Source organism: Cyrtonyx montezumae, unplaced genomic scaffold, assembly GCF_038088225.1.
Source record: "Cyrtonyx montezumae isolate F1298 unplaced genomic scaffold, pur_monq_1.0 scaffold_8, whole genome shotgun sequence".
Classification (NCBI taxonomy): Eukaryota; Metazoa; Chordata; class Aves; order Galliformes; family Odontophoridae; genus Cyrtonyx; species Cyrtonyx montezumae.
Window position 1 is genome coordinate 92,406,478 of NW_027072089.1, and position 12,221 is coordinate 92,418,698.

The window sequence follows — 12,221 nt, forward strand, 5'->3', positions numbered from 1 at the left end:
GAACCTGAATTCTGTAAAATTCTATAGAACATGAGAAACTTTCTGCAGTACTTTGACTCTTCCATTTACCAACACCCATCAGGAGAACAGCTGAACAGAAATGGCTGTTTCCTCACTCAGCCCAGCAGACTGCCCTTCCGTGTGGGCCTGCCTGCCATCCCATGACTCCAGTAGGAGTTTGTTCTCACTGACTACCCTTGTTGCAGGCCTAAGTATAGAGGTGGGCTTCTGATAGCCCAGGAGCCATATTGCCATGTGTGAGGTAAATAACTCCCAAGGATAGTACTTCACAACAAAATAGTATAGATGATGGTTTATTTTGGGTAGTTCTATATAGATGGGATGCAAATAATACAAAAGAGAAGATGGCTCACCTTCAGGATGACAAGGCTCACAGAGGACTACATGTAAGAGGGATCTCCAAGAAGAGAACCTTCCCTGGTGGTGGTCAGCCCTTAAATGGGGTTTGGGAGAAGTGGAGCCAGGCTCCACCCCTTCCAATCACACAGGTATATCACCTTCACCTGTGCCCCCATGGCTGACTCAGTGCTCACCCCAGGTGACCAATCAGTGGTTCAGGCCGTGATTCAGCAGTTCCCATACACCATGGTAGTAGAGTGGGATCCCCAGAGGTGCTGCAGTGTAAACCTCACCAGGCATTGCTGATAGCAGTTGGGTCTCACTCACCTCCTGAGCCCCCATCATTGAGTTTGGGGATGGGAGCAGTCTAAGCTTTCTGCATTTTGACTGTGTGTCATTGACAGTTCCTGTTTGTTTCCAGCTGGTGCCAGCTTTTCTGGTGTCTGAGCTCGCAGAGTTGTCTGGCTACAGAGGGTTTAGGTGGTGGTTCTGCTTTTAGTGAAATGTAGCTCTCCATTGATCTTCAGGAGGGCTTCCAGTTTGTCTCAGAGGACCATAGAAAGTCATTTCACTGAGAGTTTTTCTGTCATTCCAGTTAAATATGGGGCTTTTTTTCTCATTGTCAAACTGGATAATTCCTCACACCTTTACAAACATTTTGAGAACTTACAAATCACAAGAGAATGGTCTGCCAGTGTTAAAGTGTGTATAAGAAATTGCCTAGTAGTGAGTTTTACACTACCTGAGTGGGCTATGCTGCTGTCCAGAGCCCACACTCCTCAGCTGATTAGGGCTGAAGAGGTATATCCCTGAAGGGCTCAGGGAGGGCCGCGAAGTATCACATTACAATTCATATCTATATATATATTATTATAAACCATTATTTATTTATTTACTCTCAATTTTTTTTCGTTTCTTTGTTTTTATTTTTTTTCTGTCATGGTCTCTACAAGACAGAGGGCTTGCCTTAAGAAGGCTGTGGCGACCCAGACAGAAGGTCTGCCTAGAAGTGTGGCTACACAGGTCTCTGGTTGCAAGGAGTGTCAGAGCCTGCTACTACTAGATGAGGGTGCTAAGCAGTTCTCCTGTGCAAGGTGTGAGCAGGTGGAAGATCTGCTTAACATGGTGGTTGAATTGAAGGAGGAGGTTGAGAGACTGAGGGCCATCAGGGACTGTGAGAGGGAGATTGACTGGTGGAGTAACTCCCTAGAGTGCCAGAGAGAAAGGTACCAGGGAGATCCCCCACAGTTTCTGGTGGACTCCCTGACCTGTCCCCGTAGGGCAGAAGGGGGATATCTGAGGGATAGGGAGGGCTGGCAGAGAGTCCCTACTCGGTGCCGTGGGCGATCTCCCCCTCTGCCTCCCCAGTGCCCCCAGATACCCCTAAGCAATAGATTTGCAGCATTGGAAGTTGAAGAGGTGATAAGGGGTGAAGTGCAGGAAGATTCCCGCAGGAGGTCACCAATGGCAAGGCAGTCACCTCCGTGCATTGAGACTGCTGCTACTAAGAAAGAAAGGAAGGTGATCGTAGTGGGTGGCTCCCTTCTAAAGGGAACTGAGGGCCCCATTTGCAGACCAGACCCAAACCGCAGGGAAGTGTGCTGTCTCCCTGGGGCTCGAATCAGGGACATTACTAGAAGACTCCCGGACTTGATTCGCCCCACCGACTACTACCCATTACTAGTAGTTCAGGCAGACTGCAATGAAATATCCCAGAGAAGTCTGCGAACTATGAAAAGAGATTTTAGGGGATTAGGGCGATTAGTTCAAGGGGTGGGAGCACAAGTGGTGTTTGCTTCCATACCTTCTGGGGCGGTGAAGGACACAGAATGGGCTAGGAAAACACAAGTGATGAATAACTGGCTGAGAGGTTGGTGTAGAGATAGACACTTTGGGTTTTTTGACCATGGGACAGTTTACTCGGCTCCTGGCCTGTTATCTGTTGATGGGACACACCTATCCCAAAGGGGGAAACGAATCCTAGCACAGGAGCTAGCTGGACTCATTGAGAGAGCTTTAAACTAGCTGTGACGGGGGAAGGGGATAAAACAGGGCTCTCCAGTAAAGCGCCTAAGGAGGCTGCCCTGGAAAAAGGGGTGAGGCAGATATCCCAGCTGAAGTGCATCTATACCAATGCACGCAGCATGGGCAATAAACAAGAAGAGCTTGAAGCCATTGTGAGGCAGGCTAACTATGACCTTTCCCACAGTATTCTCCTAAGGAAACTGGCAGCCCGTGGTGTGGACAGGTTCACTCTTCTCTGGGTGGAGAACTGGCTGGAGGGCCGTGCCCAGAGGGTAGTGGTTAATGGAGTTAAGTCCAGCTGGCGTCCTGTAACGAGTGGTGTCCCCCAAGGGTCAGTTTTGGGGCCCATCTTGTTTAATATCTTTATTGATGACCTAGACGAGGGAATTGAGTGTACCCTCAGTAAGTTTGCAGATGACACAAAGCTGGGAGGATGTGTCAAACTGCCTGAGGGTAGGGAGGCCCTTCAGAGGGATTTGGATAGGCTGAACAGCTGGGCTGAGCAAAATGGGATGAGGTTCAATAAGACCAAGTGCCGGGTCCTGCACTTTGGCCACAATAACCCCATGCAATGCTATAGGCTTGGGGCAGAATGGCTTGAAGAATGTAGAGAGGAAAAGGACCTGGGGGTGTTGGTTGATGCTCGGCTCAACATGAGCCGGCAGTGTGCCCAGGTGGCTAAGAAGGCCAACAGCATCCTGGCCTGTATTAGAAATAGTGTAGCCAGCAGGAGCAGGGAGGTGATCATCCCCCTGTACTCAGCTCTGGTACGGCCGCACCTCGAGTACTGTGTTCAGTTTTGGGCCCCTCACTACAAGAAGGACATTGAGGCCCTGGAGCGTGTTCAGAGAAGGGCAACAAAACTGGTGAGGGGCCTGGAGCACAAGTCTTATGAGGAGCGGCTGAGGGAGCTGGGATTGTTTAGTCTGGAGAAGAGGAGGCTCAGAGGAGACCTTATTGCACTCTACCACTTCCTGAAGGGGGGTTGTGGTGGGGAGGGGGTAGGCCTCTTCTCCCTGATAAGTAATGACAGGACAAGAGGGAATGGCCACAAGTTGCGCCAGGGAAGATTTAGATTAGACCTCAGGAAGCATTTCTTTTCTGAAAGAGTGGTCAGGCACTGGAATGGCCTGCCTAGGGAGGTGGTTGAGGCACCATCCCTAGCGCTGTTCAAGAAGCGTTTAGATGAGGTGCTAAAGGACTTAATTTAGTAGTTGGGTAGAGATAGTGATAGGAGGATGGTTGGACTAGATGATCTTATAGGTCCTTTCCAACCTTATGAACTTATGAACTTATGAACTTCCTTCTGGTACTAAATGGTATCCTCAGCACAGCCTGGTACCTGGGGGGAGCTTGAACTCTTCAGCATCTCAATGTGTGCTGACCCAAGGTGTGTTGTTCCCAAATACCTGTGCCCAATCATTAGAAAGCAGGCACAGAATGCAGCTGCACACCACCATCCTACTCCCTTCTGGAGATGCAAACAACTGCACCTTGTCATGAGGAGCAGTGCCCAGTCCATACTCTGCATGACTTTCCTGATAAGAAAATGCTGGTACCGTATATAAAGGGGACAGCTTTTTCCGAGAGCTCACCATTAGATTTGGTGTATTTACGGGCATACCTCTGACCATAAGATCTAGTTCTGATTTTAGGAGAAAAGTTAATTAGTGATTTGAATTTTAATAAAAGATAAAATGGAGGTGGTAATGACAGTAATATAACTTAGGGTTTTATAGCTATTTTTTTAATCAGAATAAATAGTGGAGTTGATGTGGGGGTTGTTGTTAACATTTTAATACAATAAGTGAGGTATCAACAGCATTAGAGTTTACATTAAAAGTTTTTTCAGCTTCTCTTTTTCAGAGAAAATTGCTTGTACTGACGCTACTGTAGGTGCTCTTTGGATGACTGCTATTTATCCAAAAAGTTATATTTTCTATCTAAGAGTGTTTTTGACACATGTAGACAAAAAGGGGCAAGGAAAATTAAGAGGGGGGGAAGATGGGAGTAGACTGTGTATGCAGATGTGCTAGTAGGAAGGCTGCCTGTCAGTGCCTTCCATTTCTCAACAGAAATTCCTACGCAGTCAGAAGATTTTGCCACTTTGTTCTCAGAATATAATAACATTTTCTTTTTTAATTAAATCTCATTCTCCATCTGCCTAGCATGCATGTTTTGGGTAGGCTACTTTTGCCAAACATAAAGTCAGCAGCCACGCTACTGACTTTCTATAAAAGTGCATTAACACTGTTTTATGTAAAACCAATGTTTGTTTGCAGTTTTGACCACACACAAAGGCCCCGCCTTCCTGCTAGGTGCTCAATTTCTGTTTCAAGCCACGACTTGCATTCCCACTACACTCCACTCTTTCATGGTGTGAACCAGTGATTAGTCAGGTTAAAGGTAAGCTCTTTCCGTTACGGAGTTCCAGTACACCACAGCGTTTGTACAGTTTTCCTTTGTGATGCAGATTGACAAAATGTGAGGCAATTGATTGTTGATATCAGTGTTCCATTGTGGGCCAGTACTCAATGGTTCTCCTGGAGGCAAATAATTGCTTGGTCCAGAGAAGATTCAGCTCATGTTCCATTAGTCCCATATAGTAGACCACCAGATGTCTTGCTGATCTTACAGTGACACTGGAGCATCTTGATGCCATGTTACTCCCCCTGGGATCCTGTGGACACAAAGAGACTCATGGGGATTAGCTTAGATGTTTCAGAGGTACAGGAAGGGGTAGTTCCACCCTCCATGGCAAGATACAGGCCGTGTTACTGTCCTGGGTCAACACTTCAACTTGCACTGGGACATGTCCTGGCCATCTGTCATCCTGCCCAATATCTGAGGCTGCACAACTATAGTGGGTACCAAAGAGAGGGGTCCTTGTATCCAACCTAAATCTCCCCTTTTCCTAGTTTAAAACAATTTCCCCTTGTCCTATCACCACAAACCCTCCTAAAGAATCTGTTCCCTTCTTTCTTTCCCCTTTAGATACTGAAAGGTCACTATCAGGTCTTCTCAGAGCCTTCTCTTGTCCAGGCTGAGCAGCCCCAGCTCTCTCAGCCTGTCCTCACAGGAGAGATGTTCCATCCCTTGGATCATTTTTGAGGCTCTCCTGTAGACATGCTCCAATAGGTCCATGTCTCTCGAGTCCTGTACTGAGGACTCCACATCAGGATATAGTACTCCAGGTGAGGCCACACTATTTCAGAGTACAGGGTCAGGATCATCTCCTTCGATGTGCTGGCCATGCTTCTTTTGATGCAGCCCAGGACAGAGTTGTCTGTCTGGGCTGTGAGGGCAAATTGATCTCTTATGTCCAGCTTGCCATCCAGCAATACTCCAGTATATCTCCCAGCTTTACTGATAGTGGGGGTTGCCATGACCAAGGTACAAGATCTTGCACCTAGACTTGTTGAACCTCATGAGGTCTACCTGGACTCACTGCTCGAGCCTGTCTAGTTCTTTCAGGATGGCACCCCATCCCTTTGGCATGTTGACTATACTACACAGCACCGGAGTAATCTTGCAGTATCCCTTCAGTTTGTCCAGTACTGACTGCAGGTAAAGAACAGTCAAATATTGACAAAGAGGAATAATGCAATAACTGTAGCTGTTGTGAAGACTGTCACGAAGGAAAAGTTTCAAAGCAGGACTTTAATTGCATCTTTCATGTTAATAATAATAGGAGCTCATCAGCTTCCCCCTGCAGAAAATGTTCCCCTGATGTGTGTCGGCATAGCACTTTGAGTGGAAGGTAGTATATTCTGCAATTTATTTCAGAATTTTTTTTTTTATTTTTTATTTTTTTTTAATTAAAATTTTTTACTTTTTTATTTTTTTAATTTTTATTTGCAAGGTGACACTGTCAAGCATAAATGTAGGTATTACCCTCATATCTTTACAAAGTTTAATCTTTTTCTTTAAATCATAGCATTGGCAAAGAAAATAAAACTCTTTTGCTCTTTAACACCAAGCTTTTTAATATTTTATTCTTCTCTGCCTCCTGTATTGGGAAAGGACACAGAAACAAACCAATGGATCATATCTTTAAATACCTGAATTTGTGGCCATAGTCAGAACTTTTGTTTTTTTGTCAACTAATTAACCTACATGGTACCAGGTTTGCAAGCACCGGATGAAATTTGCCTTTTACAGAATCACAGAATTGTAGGGGTTGGATGAGATCTCCAGAGATCATTAGTCCAACGCCGGTGCCAAAGCACCTCCCTAGCCAGGTTGCATAGATAGGTGTCCAGGCGGGTCTTGAACGTCTCCAGAGAAGGAGACTCCACCACCTCTCTGTGCAGCCTGTGCCTGTGCTCCGTCACAGCACTGTGAAGAAGTTCCCACGCACATTTGTGCAAAACTTCCTATGCTTTTTTGTGGCCTTTTCCCAGAGTCTGTTACCACAAACTGCTGAGTCCAGCCTCATCCCTTTCCTTCCTGCTCCTTAGATATTTACAGTCGTGAATCAGATCCCTTCTGGGTCTTCTTTTCTCAAGGTTGAGCACAGGTCCGGGTCACTTAGCCTTTCCTCAAAAGAAAAGCTCCAAGCCCTTTATCACCTTTGTAGCCCTCCACTGGACTCTTTCCAGGAGATCTCTGTCTTTTTTGTACCGGGGAGCCCAGAACTGGACACAGCACTCCAGGTGAAACCTCACCAGGGCAGAGTAGAGGGGGAGGTTCACCTCCCTCGAGCTGTTGGCTGTGTTTTTCATAAAGCACCCCAGGACATCGCTGGCCTTGGCCATCAGAGCACACTGCTGGCACATGGCCAATCTGTTATTCACCAGGACACCCAGGTCCCTCTCCTTAGAGATGTTCTTCAGCAGTTCATACCCCAGCCTGTACTGGTAGATGCAGTTATTCCTCCCTATGTGCAAGATTCTATACTTGCTCTTGTTAAGCTTCATCCAGTTCCTTACTACCCAGCTTTCCAGACTGTCCAGGTTTCGCTGAATGGCAGTACAGCCTTCTGGTGTGTCAGCCAATCCTCCCACCTTCATATCATCAGCAAACTTGCTGGGGGTGGGCTCTATCCCGTCATCAAGGTCATTGATGAAGTTCTTGAATAGGACCGGACCCAGCACTGACCCCTGAGGAACACCACTAAGTACAGGCCTCCAAATGGACTGTGAAGTTCTGATCACAACCTTCTGCACTCTGCCAATCATCCAGTCTCAACCCACCTCACCATCCACTCATCTATTCCATACTTCCTCAGCTCTGTTATAAGGGTGCTGTGGGTCAAATGCCTTGCTGAAATCAAGGTAGACTACAGCCGCTGTTCTCCTCTCATCCACACAGCCAGTGATGACATCACAGAAGGCCACCAGGTTGGTCAAACACAACCTCTCTTTGCTGAACCCCTGCTGACTACTTCTGATAACACTCTTTTCTTCCAACTGCCTGGAGAGAGCATCCAGAACAAGTGGTGCCTGTTGATGAGGCCTTCTGCCTCCAGCTGCAGGAGGCATCTCAATCACAAGTGCTGTTCTGGAGAAGGACTACAACCTTCCAGACATCTTCTGGAAAGAAGCTCAACAAGCAGTAGGCAATCCAGAAGGCTCCTGGAATGCACAGAGTATAACTTCCTGAGTCAAGTAATAGGCACCCCCACCAGGGGGATGCAATATTGGACCTGTTGCTAACCAATGCAAAATGAGCTGATTGGTGACATCAGGATTGATGGCTGTAGTGACTATGCTATGGTTGATTTCATGCTCCAGAGGAACATGAGACAGGCAAAGAGTAAAATTAGGATGCTAAACTTTAGGACAGCTAGCTTCCAGCTCTTCAGAAAGTTAGTCAATGAAACATCATGGGAAATTGTCTGTATGGGCAACGGTGCAGAGCAGAGTTTGCAGATCTTTATGGAGACTTTCTTTAAGGTGCAAGAGCTCTCCATTCCCAGGTATAGCAAGTCAGGAAAGGAATGCAAGAAACCAGCAAGGGTGAATCAGGACCTTCTGGTCAAACTGAGGAAAAATGAAGAAAATACACAGGCAGTGAAAACAAGGACAGGTAACCATGGGAAGAATAGAAGGAAGCTGTTAGGCTGTGTAGGGATGAAGTCAGGAAAAACAAGACCCAGCTGGAATTGAACTTGGCTAGGAGTGACAGAAAAAACAATAAAGGCTTCTACATGTACCTCAATCAGAAAGGGAAAGTCCACAAGGGGTATGTTTGCCCCCCTCCCCCTCCAGTGAGTGACATAGGCAGGCTAGCAACAACAGACAAGGAGAAGGCTGAGGTACTGAACAACTTCTTTTTTGTCTCGGTCTTCCCTTATAATTGCTTGGCACACAGCCCTCAAACATTTGGTTTGATAGGAGGGAATTGGGGAAGCACTGTACCTTCCACAGTAAGTAAAGGTCAGGTTTGTGATCACCTGAAGAACCTGAACATCCACAAGTCTTCTCTCCCAATGAGAGAACCAGAGCCCTAACAGAACTAGCTGCTGTAGTCACCAAGCCATTCTCCATGGTATTTGAAAAGTTATGGATATCAGATGAAATTACTGGTGACAGGAAGAATGGTAACATCACACTCATTTTTAAGAAGGGTAAAAAGGTTGACCCTGAGAACTACTGACCTGTCAGTCTCACCTCTGTGCCAGGGAAGATCACGGAATAGATGTGAGTGAGAGTCTCATAGCTGAAAAGAAGAATCTCTGGGAGAGAATATGCACTGAGAGATTCTTGGAGCTGAAAAGGAGAGTTTCCAGCAGTCTGAACTGAGAGGGAGAATCTTCAGGTCCAGAAAGAGAAGAGAGAATCTCTAAGCCAAATCTTCCAATCCAAATGAGAAACTCTCCAATTCAAACTAGACTGTTTCAATTCCAAACAAGACTGTATGAGAACTGCCAAATCATGGCCTGAACCACTAATTGTGCTCACCTGAGGTGAGCACCAAGTCAGCCATGGGGCCACAGATGGAGGTGATATACCTGTGTGATTGGAAGGGGTGGAGCCTGGCTCCACCTCTCCCAAACCCCATTTAAGGGCTGACCATCACCAGGGAAGGTTCTCTTCTTGGAGATCCCTCCCACATGGAGTCCCCTGTGGGCCTTGACATCCTGAAAGTGAGCCATCTTGTCTTTTGTATTATTTGTGTACTGCCTATATAGAACTACTCAAAATATACCATCATCTATACTATTTCTTTGTGTAGTACCATCCTTGGGAGTTATTTACCCCACAAGAAACCTTCCAATCCAATTGAAACAATCTCTGAAATTCATTAACTCTGTTGTGTTTGGCTTATAAGCTTCAGGTGTGACCTTTGTTTGTGGTAACTTTGCAGGTAATTCCAAGAAGGCATTTACAGTTTTAATAAGAATTAACTCTGAATACATCTTGTAGTCTGACATTTCTCCTTTCCCCAAGAATGTTCATCTGTACAGTTAGATGGGGCATCTGAATGTGCTGCCTTGAGACAATATAAATGACATCTACCTGTGCTGTGCCTGTTCCTGGGAATTAAAGAGAGGCTTTCATTTTCACAGCAGACAGAAGCATTCATCCAATATATTCAAACAGACGTAACACTTTGCTGACCAGGACAACCCTTGTTTGTTGGTTAATTCTGCAGTTGGGAAGGCAAGCTGAGCCTGTGTCTTAGCAATTAGAAAATGCAGATTTGGAGACATTTACTGGATTACTGTTAACCAGTGCATTTATCCTGATGTAACATCGAAGTACTTTATCTTGTGCATTATTGAATCATAGAACTATAGAATATCTTATAATGGAAGGATCCCATAAGGATCATCAAGCCCGATTCCTGGCCCAAAGTTGAGCCATATTTTTGAGAGCTTTGTCCAGGTACTTCTGGAACTCCAGCAAGCATAGTGCCATGACCACTTCCTGTGGGAGGCTATTCCAGTGCACAACCACCCTCTTGATGAAGTACCTTCTCCTGATGTCTGTTGGGAAATGGCTGGAGGAGCAGGGAGGTCACAGTGATATGTACAAGCACAGTTTGCACTGCAGCACAGACTATATACTCATGGAAAAGTATTAGATGTTGATAGGAGGTCATGATGCTCCTGGGCCAAGTGACAAACAACTCAAAGCGGACATGAACTGCTTCAGCTGAGCAACTCAAGTTGCCAAGATGTCTATTGGAAACTTCTGTGATTATGTTGTTCACCCTGCTTTCAGTGAAGAAGGCTTCACAGGACTGTTGATAATTGTAACTACAGGTATTTTTAGAGTAAACTGTCCTTGGTAGTCTAGTCTGTTTATCTAGCAGGTGTTCCCTTTGGGCTCTGTGTTATGCACTGGCCATGCTGATACCGTGCTCAAAGGAAAGTACACTGTGTGAACCTTGAGAAAAGTAAAAGCAGGAGATGGTCTGTGGCGAGTGGGGGAGGAAAAGTGCACTTTGAACAGGGGATGCCCTGCCATCACTGCCCTTCACACCCACTGCTGACGCATTCCTGTTTGGGTTTTTTAGGATTAGGATGATATCAAGAGTTACCTCCCTCAGGATGGTTTCTCACTGCTGTTAATTGTTGGGAACTGCTTAAAGTTGTCTTTCTCTGAGGCTCTCAGCCAATGATTGTGTGCTATTCTCTGTACGCCCCTGTCTTAAACACTATAAGAATAAGGCTGTCCGGGTAATAAACTGAAGCCTGATCATTCCTGTCGTGCTCCCCGCCCGAGAGCAATCCACTCGGACCCTGATATCCGCAGCAGATGTCCAGACAGAACTTCCTCTGTCACAGGTTCATGCTGTTACCCTGGGTTCTATCATTGGTCACCAGAGAGATGTGGTCAGCACCTGCCCCTCTGCTCCCCCTTGTGAGGAAGCCATAGTCTACAATGAGTTCTTTCCTCAGTCTTCTCCAGTCTGAAGAAACCAAAGGTTCTCAGCTACTCCTGATACATCGTCCCCTCTAGACCCTTTACTATCTTACTAGCTCTCATTTGAACATTCTCTAATAGTTTTATCTCCTTGAATTGTACTTTTGAAATTCTCAATTATGTGTGGCTTACAAAAGTAAAAGCTGACTTTCATGACTTCTTTCATTTTAAATCAGAGTTTTCTAATCTTCACTGTACTTTTCTACCTGGAACTAGATTAACTGTATCTATCTAAGGCAAAAATCACTGATTTAAAATTTGTCTTTAGTACTGGAAGAAAAGCATGTCAAACCTACTCCATGCCCTTAAGTAATACAGCTGTGTCATGTGCAGCTTTTCTGTGGAGGGTTGCTTTCTGTGCTGCAGCTGAAGGAAGCAGTGTACCACAGATACTGCCTTTAAATGTTTGTGTCTCTGATGTCAATATTTGTTTCAAAAAGGTTAATTGTAGATCGTCATGTGCTAAAGGAGGTACATCACAAGAAAAGTCAGTAGTACTAGGTAACTTTGGATTAATGATAGAACTGAACAGATATGCCAGAGCAATTTTTTAAGGAGACAGCACGGGGTGTGTTGTTTTTTTATTATAAACTGCCATAGTGTTATGTATTTTTTCTTCTATAACTCTAAACAAAGGCACGCTTACCACTCCACACTGCATTCCTAAAGCAAGTGAATAAAGAACCAAGTTTTCAGATGTTTTAAAATTAATAAGATGTTCATTTGTGTTGAATATTTGAAAATAGCGCTGCTTGTTGTATTAAACTGCATCTAGTAAATGGGTTTCTGGATGAGTAAGGGCACAGTAATGCTTACTTAGCATGAGAACCTCAGAGTTTAGATGGTTTCTGTTTGCTTTATAATCTGCATCTGTGGTTACAGTTGGTCACTGTTTTAAGGGGCTGGTGAACAAAGTTTTGCTGGTATATTTTGACATTGACATATGCACTGGAATTTGTT